This window comes from Rhinopithecus roxellana, chromosome 7 (assembly GCF_007565055.1).
Source record: "Rhinopithecus roxellana isolate Shanxi Qingling chromosome 7, ASM756505v1, whole genome shotgun sequence".
Lineage (NCBI taxonomy): Eukaryota > Metazoa > Chordata > Mammalia > Primates > Cercopithecidae > Rhinopithecus > Rhinopithecus roxellana.
This window is the reverse complement of record NC_044555.1, coordinates 125726252-125740490: the sequence shown is the minus strand read 5'-3', so window position 1 is coordinate 125740490 and position 14239 is coordinate 125726252. Positions and strand designations below refer to the sequence as shown.

At 40.9% G+C, this 14239-nt stretch overlaps 1 protein-coding gene across 4 annotated transcripts in view; it reads left to right on the top strand.

The window, feature by feature from the left end:
- The first annotated feature begins 303 nt into the window (after positions 1-303).
- Positions 304-14239, top strand: part of ENOX2 (ecto-NOX disulfide-thiol exchanger 2) — a 319462-nt gene continuing 305526 nt past the window's right edge. For 2 of the 4 annotated variants that reach the window (XM_030934490.1, XM_030934489.1), the window contains exons 1-2: positions 304-572; positions 1881-1928. The gene's annotated coding sequence lies outside the window, so the exon portion shown is untranslated. The remainder of the gene's footprint in view (positions 573-1880; positions 1929-14239) is intronic. The other 2 variants (XM_030934491.1, XM_030934493.1) reach the window with 2 other exon arrangements.

The window sequence follows — 14239 nt, the reverse complement described above, 5'->3', positions numbered from 1 at the left end:
GCAAAATGCTAAGAACTTAACCGACATGAAAAGAAATCTAGAGCCTTCCTCTGTCCCCACAAGCACAAATCCATAACCCCAAGAGAGATTCTCTAAGACAGTGCATTCTAAACTACAATACCCAGAATACCCTTCCCCGTCTGAACGCAGGGGACAATCGGAAGGGGAGGGGAAGAATTGTGCGTTTAGAGAAGCAAGTGTCCCACGACTCCATCTCCCATAATTCTCGGTCTTCACTTGCGTCTCTCGCCAATGTCTATACGGGATACCCTCAGGAAGAACAGCCTTCAGCGACCTCAAACTACATTTCCCATGAAGCCATGGGTTCGGGCCTCCGGCTTCCCTGGTGACCAGTAGCCAATGAGAGACGCCGCAGTGGGCACCGTGTGGGTGAGAGTCCAGCCTTGGGTCGGAGTGCCGGGTCTAGGCCTGGAGGCGCGAGGCGGGCGTTTCGGACGAGAGTGGCGCGGCGTGGGGCGCCGCGAGGGCACTACGCGCCCAGGAGCTGCCGCGCCGACCCGATTTTCCGCGGCTGTTTAAGGACTAGCGCTTCGGTAGCCGGGGAGCTGGAGGTCAGAGAGGCAGAAAGCCCCAGTGGCTGTGGCTGGGGACTGTGGGTCTGAGGGGGCCTCGGGAGGAGGGTGCTTCCGGGGCCGCGGTCCTCAGCGCCTAACTCCGCCCAGCTCCGCCTCTGCAGGGGAGGGGGTGTCGGGACGGGGAGTCCGGGGTGGGCTTTTGAGCTCTAGGCGCCAGTTGTCTTGAGCCCGGGAGCGCGCTGTCTTTGCTCTTTTTTTTTTTTTTTGGTCCAACTCGCCCGCCCCTTTTCTTTTCCCGCAACGCCGCCCGCCTGCCCCTGGCCCTGTGCCTCCTCAGAGGTCGGAAGTTGGGGTTCGCGTCCAGGGTTTTGCCTAGGCGGTGACTGGACTTTAATTCTTACCGCAGGAGTTGGGTGATCTCTTTCCTCTTTTCCCGCAATTTGTATTTCAGGTTTGGGCACATAACCCTCCCTGCGCTACACTCCCCATTTCCTATGGGGCGTGGGAATTCCTTGCCACGCCCAGGGCGTGACTTTTTTCCAAACTTTCTCTTTTTGCCTCCTTAATTGCTCGCCATCTCTTTACTGGCCCCTCAGCCACCTGCCACTTCCCCCACCAGGTCTTTGGAGTGGGAAGGGTTTCCCCTCAATTTCTAGAAGGGATGGGAAGCAAAAGAGGGAAGGAATCTCGCTTTTGAGAAATGTGTGTTTAAGGTTCAGTGCAGGGTTCTGATGATAGTAAAAGGCAAGTTAGACTGGTTATAAAAACCCAGGGCTTTAGGGGTTTCTAGCAAAGACGGATAGCACTAATGTTGACAAACATTTAGGGGGTACACCTTTATTCTACAGAATAAAGTAGACCCTGTGAAGCAGACCATATTAATCATTGTATTATTACAAACGCGTGCAAAAAATGCTAAGGGGGTCAGTGGAAGAGCATACTGATGGGGGTGGTGAGTTCGTCTATGGAAGTTCAAACCTAACCCGGGAAGTGCTGAAGCCCTCATCCCGCTTTCGGGCTTTGTGAAGGAGGTGAATTTTAATTTGGGCTCCAGCGGAGTACAGGGGATTTGAAGTTGTCAAAGAGGAGGGAGAAAATGCTTCCTGCTACTGAGATTGGACTTTGAGAAGGGTAAACAGAAGAGGGAGCACTGTGAGACAGGTGGGCTTGCCTGATTGGAATAAAAGATATCAGCACAAATATACTGGGAAATAAATAGGGTGAAGAAGATTGGGGTCATAATAATATGACACTTTGAAACATACACATAGTTTGGATATTATTCTGTATCAAATAAAATTGAAGGCAAAAATTAAGATTGGATGATTTTTCTTTTCATCCTAGGGAACCTGATTTGAGATCAATTCTTGGAGAACACAAAGAAGTGTGATGGTATGTTCCAGGTGTGAGTTTAAATCCAAGAAGAAGCTTGTCTTGCAGATGTTTTGTTTGTAGCTATTCTTAGCTACAGTCTATAGCTGTCAACTTTAAAGCCTAGAGACATCAATTTATTTTCTTAAGAAATGCATTTGCTGTCCCCGTGCATCACATTATCTGAATTGTAGTCATCTCATTGGGTGACAATAATGACTGCTATTTATTGAACACACATAATGTCCTAGTCATCATCATGAATACTTTGTTGCATTATCTTAAGAGAGTTATGAAGTAGATACTATTATTCCTGTTTTTCTTTCTAGAAGAAAACACTAAAATGCACAGAAGTTAAACAATCTACTTAAAGTCACATAGATTATAAGTTGAGGTTTGAGTATACAGATTTCTGACTCCAAAGCCCATGCTCTGTTCAACATGGTTTGCTGCTCCCAATGTTCATTCTTGTTTTTGACTTTCCAGTTGTGGTAAGGAGAGATAGGTATAGTTGATCATCCTGGTCAAAACCCAAATGATTCACTTCAGATTTCTATGTCAGAATGTATTTGATGTAAAATAGCTGCCAAAACCAAATTAACTGTCATTGCAACTGTAGCTAATTGTGTCTGCCAAAACCATAGTTAGTATGGCTACTTCGGAATTAGATGATTCTCTTTATAACACATATCATACCTCTAAGCTATTTGAACCTTGGTAGTACTTTGGATTTATCTTATTTTAGCATTTTAACAAGTTACCTGGGACACTAGATCTCTTTCATGACCTCTGCCCACGTGAAGTATTGGAGAAACAATGAAGTACAAGGTGTGAACTCTTCCTGGGGTCTAGTTGGGGAGCTAGATGCCCACAGTTCTGAGATACTGTAGTGTGTAGTATAACAGAGACAGGTACAAAGTGCTATGGAGGGATAAAGGAAGGTGTGACTCACTGTAAGGGAGACTAAGGGAGAAGGCTTCCTTGCGGAGGTGACATGACAGATAGGTCTTAAAGGATAGTGAGTTTGCCCCAGGCAGGGAAGGAGTGGAGGGCAGGCATTCCAGGTAGAGGAGTCAGTCTGTGAAAGATGTGTGGTTGTGTAAGAGTAGGGCATGTTCATTCAATGTGGAAGAATTCAGCATGGCCGAAGTGCAGATTGTTGAGGAAAAGGGAAGTGTAATGGGTAGGAGAAGAGTCTGGAAAGAGGTTGGGGCTGAGTTGTGAAGAATCTTGATTGCAATCCTAAGTTGGAATGCGCCCCCATAGGTCAGTGGTTCTTAAAACGTAGGGCATCTGCCAGTGGTAGTTACGTTGTGCTCCCACAAACATTTTAATTTTACTAGTTACATATTCAAATATCTCTTAAAAAACATAAAACTGAACTAAGCCATCACATCTAAGATTACTTTAGATTTTACTTCATAAAAATAGAAAGTGAACCAGTTTTCAGTTCACATTGTGTGTGAATATGGTAAAAATCACTAAGTAAGACTCAAATGACTGAAATTTGAGAAGTGCTGCTTGTAGGCCATAAGAAACCATTAACATGTTTTAGAAGAGCACCACGATCAGATTTTTACTTTAAGGACAATGACAGTGGGAAGGATACAGTGGAAGTGGACTTGACGAGGCTGCTACTCTGTTCCACAGAGAGACAATAAAGACCCAAGAGTAGTTAGGTGAGAGGAGGGAACAGATTCGAGAAACATTTAGGAGGTAAAATTATTAGGACTTGGTGGATGTTAATATTATTATGTCAGTGTTACCAGAATTGTTTTAAAAGTCTGCATGCCCCCCTTGCCTCTTGTCCTTTATATTCTATGGGGAGCGATAATATTGCCAAAACATGCTATGTCTCTATGTTCATTAAGATGACAGTGGAAGCTATAGTTACCACTCGAATGGATTTGGATTACACACAAACATCCTTCCCACCTTACTCGGTGTCTTTGAGAGCAGTAGCACAAATATTCAAGGCACTGATTAGGAATATGACTATGATCTGTGACCCTTAGGCATGCAAGAAATTCCTCAGCCTTTAAGACTCAGCTCGTATGTCAACACCTCTGTGAAGCCTTCCCAACAGCCCTCACCCAACATACATGAATGCACGCACAAAGCAATGTTAGGCCTCTGGCTTCCACAGGACCCTGCATTTACCTCTGTCCTAGCTTGTACCACACTGTAGGGTGTCGGTCTGTGGATGTTTCTGTCTTCCCCACTACTAGACTGTGAGCTCCTTGAGGTCAGGGACGAGGTTTCATTCGTCTCCATACCCATAGCATCCAGAACAGCACTTGACACATGGTAGTCACCTAATAAATGATTATTGGGTGAAAAGAATTGGTAAACAGATTTGCAGGAATATAACTGGAGACCTTGGTAGCACAAAGTGCCAAATGCTATGAAAAGACTAGCTGTTTGCTGCATTTGCTACTTTTGCTGAAGAAAGCAGTAAATTAAAGTGCCCATAATTTCACTAAAGACCTACTTTTTCCTTCTTTTCTTCACTCTCCCCTGGTTATCTTACCTTTTTCTTTCTTACCATTTACCTATCCAACACCTATTCCTTAGCCCTGCCTATTACTTTGCTGCTCTTGACAGAGTTCACCTTCCTTCTGCCCTGATACTTTGCCGGGAAACATCCCTTCTACCCACCCAAGTCCAGTGCACTCCGTCCTTGACATCACTCTCAAGTTCATCTCCTACTCATAGACTCTGCTACTGGGACTATAATATGATACAGCTTTTCTGGAGAGCAATTTGTCAATGTGTATCAGAAACCTTAATGGAATACAGCTTTTAACCTACCACTTCAACTTCTAGGGCTCTGTGCTGAGGAAACAATCATGATGTTTCCAAAAATTTAATACTCAGTGCATCTATATAGCCCAGAGTTGTTTATACTAATAGCAAAAACAACAAAAAAAGAAAAAAAGAGCATCTTAAATGTACAATACTAGGGGTTTGAATGAAATCAATTGTGGTACATTTATAGAATGGATTACTAAGTAGTCTTGTAAGTTGATTTTACCAAACAATATTTAATGATCTGGAAAATTGTTTATGATAAGAGAAAATTCACATCATAAAACTCTCAGTACAGAGTGGCAGATCCCAGTTTAAAAACATATATAACACACACACACATATCTGTGTAGGCATACATAGGAAAAATCCTGTAATGGCAAACACACAAAAAATATTAATAGGGGTTTGCTACAAATAGTAAGGTTGCATATGACTTCTACTTTTAACCTTTTGCATATTTTTATTTCCTAATCTACAGTATATTTGTTAATTTTTAAAAGGTTATTTTGGCCAGGCACAGTGGCTTACACCTTTAATCTCAGCACTTTGGGAGGTCAGGGCGGGCGGATCACCTGAGGTCAAACATGGGGAAACCCCATCTCTACTAAAAATAGAAAAATTAGCCGGGCATGATGGCATGCGCCTGTAATCCCAGCTACTCGGGAGACTGAGGCAGGAGAATTGCTTCAACCCAAGAGGCGGAGGTTGCAGTGAGCCGAGATTGCACCACCACACTCCAGCCTGGGAGACAGAGGGAGACTCTGTCTCAAAAAAAAAGTTATTTAAAAATGTTTTCCCGGTGTCCACCATTGTCTTAATTGGGGGCATACCTTCCACCCCCCAACACACATGCATCACTTCCAGCCTGGATTACTGCTACCTCTAGCCTGCTTCTCTTCTAGTCCACTCATTACCAATGCTGACAGAATGATTTTTGTAAGTCACAAATCTAAAGCTATCCAGCCTCTCTATAAAATAGTTCAAAGGCTGTCCTTTGTCTTCAGGATAATATCTAAACTTCTTAGACTGGCTGATAAAAACTTTGAAAATCAGCTCCCTGCTTGCTCCTCTAGTATCAGTTTTACCTTCTATGATTTACCTTTTTGGGGGGTCTTTTGCCAGTACCAGGCACATAATAGGTGTTTAATTAATGTTAGCCAATGTTGATGTGGACTGTGTGGATTAGCTATTGTATGCCAGGCAATCTACTGGTATTTAATTCTCAGCAAAAATATTAAACACATAGCTATTCCTATTTCACAGATGAGGAAAACTAAATACAACAAAGCAAGAAGAAAAGTTATAATAAAGAGCATTTTTTAAAGAAAAAATTTAAAACCTCCTGCCATAACTCTGTTCTCTTTATTTTCCAGCAATCCCTGCTGGTCCTTGTCAGGAAGAAAACAGGCTTTGTACACTCCCTTGGGCAACTTATATGTGACCACAGCATAACAAGAACAGCCGCAAACTGACATGATCTCACCCTGTCGTGGTTCACACTGTGCTCATGTACAGAAATCTTTCCTTTGTGTACATAACACTTCATACAGGAGAGATGGAATAGCTCCAGTTGCTCTGTTTTTCTTTATTTTTTGAAATTCTATGTCATTTGGGATGGGGATGTCAGCAGAGAGCTACAGAAAACTGTGAAATAATTGAATGTACAAGAAACAATGTGTCTCATGGGAGCCGGTGTCATTGGTTAATTTATTTTTTTAAATGTCATGTAGATGTATTTTCCAGCAGTCTGTCCCCAGGGAAGACCTTGGTTGAATTCAATAGTTAATCCTACTTACAGAATGCAGCCCATGTGTGCACTATATTCTTGCATTGTTAAGTGATTTTAGACATATGTAGTGCATTACCATAATGACATACAATCAAGTGTATGTAGGATATCTGATTTTCTCTACAATAATGTATCAGTGGTCATTCAGAATCCTGAAGTGTAGTCTTCCCTTCGTTTTCCTTACAAATAATACCCGTTGTGCAAAAATGGATGATTTTTAAGGGACGGAAGTCCTAAGCATGAGTCATCTGAATAAAATATTTCTTTATAAGGAATTGTTACTTTTAAATACTCCAGGAAAAAAGTCTATGGTTTTCCTGCTACATGATGAAATAAGTTGAATGTAGAAATTACAGATAGGGTTTCACTTCATTCGATGAATTATTGTAGGCTTACTATGTGAAAGCACTTCATTAGGCACTGCACTAGATACTCATAAATACCCCTTTTAATGCCTTCTGAACAAAAAGAGAAAGAATGAGGGAGAGAGAGAGCAAGCAAGCACACAAGAGTAAGAGCATTCAAGAGCAAATAAAAGAAAAATTTTCACAAGCGGGCCCATCTTATAAATGAAAATTCACCCAGCTGAAAATTGAGATATGTACCCGTGGGGATGTGTTCTTTTTTCTTTTTTTTTTTCCTCGGTGAGATGTCTAGGCAAAAATGAGCTACCAGATAGCTGATAAGCAAATGATCTACTTCTGTTTACAAACAGTGTGAGAGAAGGAACAGTGACTTTCTGTGCTTCCCAGCCCTGCACAAGCCTGCTGGTGATGTGAGAGTTATGATTGTGTCAGCTTTTCCAGGGTTTCTGTCTCTGCTGCAGAGATTTGGCAGACACCTCAGACAAATTTTATGTCTCTTAAATCTTCCTCAAGCTAGGCTTGGCTCTTAGATTTATATGTACAAAAAAGTAAAGTGTTTACCAGTTTGACATTTTTGAAGATCAAAACAGACTTAGTTTAAAAAAAGAAATTAGCATACACCTCAGTTTAGTCAGAAAGACCTAATTGGTTTTTGCTATTTGTTTAAAACAGCCCAGATGTGTACTTTTCAGAAATGGCTACTGATCATATGTCTAAAGATTTATGTTCTATTCCTCAATATTGCTTCCTTTTTTTCTTTCCAACAAAGTGTAAAGTTTTGCTGAAGTCTTAATTTTCCTTTTTTTTTTTTTTTTTTTTTTTGCCTTTACTGAAACATAGTATAAAACACTGTAGGATGGAAACATAGTGAAATACATTGGCAATCTAGGAGGAGAAAAAAGATAGTTTTTATTAGCTCTGCTTCACTCCCCTTTTTGGTGCTCTGTTTTTCAGTGGTGTCTTACTCACAAAACATTGTTCCTTGGCATGATAATGATAGGTGAGTGGAAGAATCGAAGAGCTTTCAGTGACCACACTTTAACAAAGCTGGTCTAAATGCCGCGGTAGGCAGAGCACAAATGAATATGGCAGTCATTCAGGAGAATTGAGACACTGTGGAAAATGTTATTTCAGAGAACAACATTGCTTTAGTGGTGAACTGTGAAAGATAAGGATGGAGAAATCCCCAGTAAGGGCCCTTGTCATCTGCTCCAGCTGCTCTTCATTTTTAGCCAGCAACAACTGCTAGTGAGAGTTTCCTTGGATAGAAACTGCCCCACAATAAGCCCCCATAAGGTGTCCTTCTATCAGCTTTTCTTCAGTCAGGTCCTCAAACATACTTCACTAGGATTACTCTGGTCACATACCATTCTAATTTTCACCTTTAAGGAGATTCTGAGTTTGACTTCAAGGAGTACTTTATGTTCAGACTCATTCATTCAATAGACATTTGAGCATATATACAGGACCAGACCCTATGCTAAGCACCAGGACTATAATAATGAATTTGATGTGATGTAATCCCTGCCCTTAAGGAGCTCACAGTCTAATAGGGGAGATGGACACTCAAACCAGTGATTATATTCTGATGTGAAAGGTACCCAAAAGAGAGAGGTGTTCTAGGAATATGGTGGAGGGAATTACAGCTGGGGGTGGACAACTTAGAGATCAGAGTCTAACTGTGCTGAATCATAAAGGATGCGGGGCATTGCCTAGTCTCTATGTGTACAAAGAGGTGATGGGCAAGGATTCCAGGCAGAGGGACCACCAACACACGCAAGGCAGTCAAATGTGTAAAATTGGATAGTTCAGAAAAAGGTAAGATATTGTGTGTGAACCAATGAAAGTGGGAAAGGGGAACGGGATAAGAGTCTGGGAAGGTATCCTGCGGCTGGTTGGGTGAAGTAAGTCAGCTTGCTAAGAAGTGTGGCCATTGTCCTATATGTAGGGATGAGTGAACACAGGGTTTTAAATGGGGGGAGTAACATGATTACACTGGAGGATGGACTTCGTGGGGGGAAAAACTGAAGACAGATAAAGTCCACTTCCTTTTTTTAAAATTTTATGTTTATTTTGAAATACTTTCAATTTAGGGAAAAGTTAAAAGAATGGTATAAAGAATATTCTTAAAATAACCATTTGCGAATAAAATTTTAACATGATACTTCATCATTTCTGAATATTTTATTTGAATCTCCTACCAAAAAAAGGAATATTCTATATATAACTACAATACAATCATAGACATCAGGAAATTTTCTTTTTTTTTTTCCTTTTTTTAAAATTTTACTTTAAGTTTTAGGATACATGTGCAGAACGTGCAGGTTTGTTACATACATATACATGTGCCATGGTCAAAGATCTAGAACCAGAAATACCATTTGACCCAAGCAATCCCATTACTGGGTATATATCCAAAGGATTATAAAGTCCACTTTCTAATTTGGCAGTCTTTGAGAGGTTTTACCCTAATCACTTGCCACTATTCAGCAATGCCGTCTCTGTTAGGGTTTCTTTCCATATGCAGAGATCACTTTGAACAATTGTTTCCTTCTGCACACAGGACATAACTTCCTGCACTCCTTCACATGTTACTTAGATGAATATTCATTCTTTCCAACTCAAATCAGTGATTCCAGCAGTAATTGAGGTTTGATTATCATGAAGGAAAGAAATCAGTTTTGAAGCACAGCAGCTTCATTTCAAAAACATTCTATGAGGCTTAGTTATTGCTTGCTGAGTCAGCAGGGCTGAGGCACATGCTGGTCCGCTGCCCTTGGGATTTGGGGGAGGAAAAAGGAAAGAGGCTGAAGAGATGTCAGGGAGTGGCTGTTTGAAAAATAAGCAGCAACCAGCATGTTGGAAATCCCGAAACGTCACATCCAGATATGGGAAGTAGATACATGTACCAGATGTACATGAATATAAAACAAACGCATGTTGAAGGTACCTGTGCCCAAACAAATTATACCATCTAGCCGGTCAGTTTTAGATCATGTTCTTTCCCTAACTCAGATACTGTAAATGGCTTCCCATTATCCATAGGATGACGTCCAAACTCTTCAGCCTGACCTTTAGTACTGTCTGCAATCTGGCTCCAACCTACCTTTCTAATCTTTATACTTCTGTCTTACAGAACTCTGCTCCGGTCAGTTACCCTTTCAGACACTGCTTTGGCATTCCTTTACTTACACTGGGAGCCCTCTCAGGGAACGGACTGTGTTTTTTTACTTCTTTGAATCCTCCAAAGTGCCTAGCACAGTGTCTTGCATATAGTAGGCCCCAAGATATATCTGTGACTGTTATTTTTCCCCGCCCTTCCACCATTGTTTCCAATATCTCTACTATTAACCTAATGCCCTCACTACTGAAGATGGCAACTGAGACACTAGGTAAAAGAGGTTGGTGCTCAACAAATTATCTTTTAACTTTTTAATTTGAAGTACTTTTAAATATAGAAAAATTGCAAGCATCATACAAGAATTCTTATATACCATTTGCTCAGATTCACCAATTGTTATTATTTTGCCCTATTTGCTTTATACTTTTCTATATAATGATAATTATTTTGTTCTGAAACACTTGTGGTTGAATAAGCCATACCCCTTTCCACCTCCCCTTTTTCTCAACCATTTATTGTGAAAATATTCAAATATTGAGAAAAGTTAAACGAATTATACAGTGAACACCCAGATACTCACCATTTAGATTCTGTAATGAACATTTTGTTGTATTTGCTTTATCACCTATTCATCTATCCATTCCTTTATGCCTTTCAGATTAAGTTGCAGACATTAGTACAGGTTTTAAAATTTTTTCAGTATGCATATCATTAACTAGATGAACAAACTGTTTTGTGCTCTGAAATCAAGTCATCCTGCATTATACCTGCATTTACTGTGTTGCCAAAACTCTAGTCTACCTGTGTATCTTAGATCTGTTTGGCCATGGATCACATGTCTTTTTCATTAACTCTTGGATGACTTTCTATTTCATCTAGTGTCGTGCCAGGTGCACATTCCATAGACACTACTTGATGCTGATGAGCAGAAACAGAGCTAGTGCCAGAGGAAGAATCCTGATAAAACCAGAATAAACTGGGGAAGGACAGAAGGGAATCTGAGAAGAGGACCACAGATGAATGGGAAAGAAGCCAGGGCTTGAAGAATTGGGAGGAAGCAGGATGCCTTCACCTGCCTGGTACTTCCAGCAGTACTATATGCTACTTTTGAGCTTTTTCTTTGAAAGAATGGGTTCCAGGAAACTAGGGACAACTGCTGCTAAGCAGAGCACATGACAAGTTTCCTTGCTACTCTTTAGGAAACCCCAATTAATGTTTTCATGTTGCTTCATGAATATGCTGATTTGCCATAAGATGCAGGTTAGTTTTGGAGAATGTGGGTGGACCACTGAAAACCTTCCAAACTATATCTGTGCTATAACCAAAGAGCACTTAAATTCAGTGAATCCCAGTTTCGTTTTTCTTTATAACCTTTCCTTTCTTGTATTGCTTATGAATACAAGGATAGCTCTCATCTATCTTTACTGAGTTGTCATTTTGTGCCAAGTACTATGTGAGATGCTATCAGGTCATTGACACTTTCCAACAGCCTGACAAGGTAGGGACTACTTCCTCCCCATTTTTCAGATAAGAAAACTTGAGACACGGCATGGTTAAGTATCTTGTCCATAAGACAGAATTCAAGAAATTCAGGTCTGCCTGACTCCAGAGCCCAGTTGTCCTAACCGTTATACCAAACTGTCAAATGAAATTAAAAAAAAAATGTCAACCCAGTGTAATTGCAAGGAAATTTACTTTCACTATTTTGAATCAACATGTAATTTATTCACTAAGCAAACCCAATTGAATCAGTGAATTAAGAACTATTCCTTTAATTCTTAGGATATTATCATAGTAATGGATTCAAATTGCCTGAGTTTGAATCCCAGTACCAGTCAAGTACTGTAAGCAAGTCACTTAGCATCGGTAAGCCTTAGTTTCCTTGCCTATAAAGTGAGGATAAAAGTGTCTACTATAGGAGGATTACTTGAGCCCAGGAGTTCAAGGTTACAGTGAGCTATGATTGTGTCACTGCACTCCAGCCTGCATGACAGAGCAAGACCCTGTCTCAAAACAGAAAAACAAAACAACAACCACAAAAACCATATAGCATTGTATTGTGAAGATTGGTTAAGAAAATTATGTAAAATTTGCCATGTCTGACATGCAATAGGGGCTCAGCCTATACTAGATCACTGTCATTTCTTCCCTCTTCCTTTTATTGGACGACACAACTCATCTGTAGCTTTCACTTGAGGAAAACAAACTATTCCTGAAACATTTTTTTGAGAGACATTCTGAAAAAGAATATGAGGTTATTTCTGAGGTTGAACAGGGACAGTTACCAACTCTTAAGTGTATTTCTTTAAAAAAAAAAACTTTTAAAATTTTTATTTATTTATTTATTTAAGAGATGGGGTCTCACTATCTTGCCCAGGCTGGTCTTGAACTCCTGAGGTTAAGTGATCCTCCCACCTGGGCCTCACAAAGTGCTAGGATTATTGGTGTGAGCCACTGTGCCTGGCCAAGTATATTTCAAAATAAGCTAGAAACATGAATCCTTAAGAGAGTTGGGGTGGTCCATCTCTCTGCCTCCTGCAGAATAAGGCTAAATTGTGATTGTGACTTTATCTGTTTCATCACTAGACTAAATTCCACAGTTGGCATAGACTATTAAACCTGGGATATTGGCTATCCCAGCCTGGTCATTTCATGGCAAGCAAGCTGAGGCTAAGAGAGTAGAAGTGACTTAACCAAGATCAAACAGTGAAGGAAACGTCAGTTCTTCTGACTCCTTATCCAGTGTTCATTCTGTGGTTCCCTTGTTGGCTTTCAGACAGGTGAAACCAAGCCTTGCTGTGTGTTCTTTGCAGGAGCTTGAACTGATTATACTTTCAGGGTTTCGATTCAGAAAACATGAAACTTTGTTCTGGTTCAAATCAGCTTGCTAGTTTTTGTTGCTTTCAAACTGTTACCATTTCTGTTTTGTTTGGAGGTTAGCAAATTAGTGTTCTCTTCCCGTTTAAGTTCATGGTTTAGTTCAAGTTCTTGGTTCTTTGAAATCTTCCACTGGGACTTTTGTTTTTGACAAAAATACTCAGAATCTGGGGTGGCTAGTGACGGAAATTCATTTGAAAAGATCAATCAGGCTTGGTGACGGCTGCCGAGGAGGAGCTTGGGTGGTTTAGGGAACCATTAGTGCTTACATTCTGGAACTTGAAATCAGAATAATGGAAACAGTGCAATGGTTTTTGGTGTGCTTGTTTGTTTTTATAAGGATGCTCTGATGCTTTCATTGCCCTTCTTGCTAATCTGGGTTGAAACTGCTGCCTCCCACCTCATTGCCTTTTGGGACACTCTGTCAGTCATGTTCCTCATTTTTTGACTGTGAGAAAGAAGCTAACAACAACAAAAAAAATTCATCTTTCCTGTTCCTTTCCCTTTACTTTGAATGGCCCTTCTGAGGAACTTGGGGGATATGAATTTCAAGCTTAAATTTGTGGAGTTTAGTTGCAATGCCCAAAGGCAGAACAGTCCGATTCTGAAATACAGCCTTTGTTCCTTTCTTACCAATGTGGTTTTTGAAGTCTCAGGCAAGCCTCCTTTGCTGAACCTGAAATTGGACTGACACCTTCCTTAGTGGCCAGCCATGCTGCCAGTGAGGCTGTGGTGGAGAGTAACAGGGATGAGGCCTCTGGAGAATTGTATCCCACCTGCCTGACTTTCAGAATGGCAGAGGAAAGTGAGATCTGGTGCTAGGGCTGTCTGTACCTTTTCAGGCTCTTGACTGTTTCTCTAAGCAGTTGGAAGGCTAGGATTGCAGCTTTGATGGTCAGGGGGCCACTCCCAATACCTCAAAAGACAAGCACTTTTTATTATAGTAGGTGAGATTTCGGATGATTTCAGCAAGTATGTTTCTGATTAGAAAGCTCTCACTTTAGATTCATTTTCTCTTTTCTCCACCCCTCCCCTCTTTTTCCCTCCTTCTCCTCTCTTGTCTTTTTCTTCTCCCCTTCCCCCTTTCAGCGGCTCACTTGCTCTTAGCTACCAATTACCTGTTATGTGATTAATATTATCATTTTTCCAATTGGTTTAACATAGATTTTGGATATGTATTATACTGGCATCTTCAGTAGTAGCAATGACGTTTACAGGGGCAATTAGAGAAAGTTTTCTTTCTTCTTACAAGAAGTATGATGGGCACTTGTTTGAGGGCACAGATAGCACTGGATGGGCCAAGAGGAGCTGACATCTGATATCTCTGCTCTATCCCCCACCTTTCTTTTGGCCGCTTCAGATTTGGTTC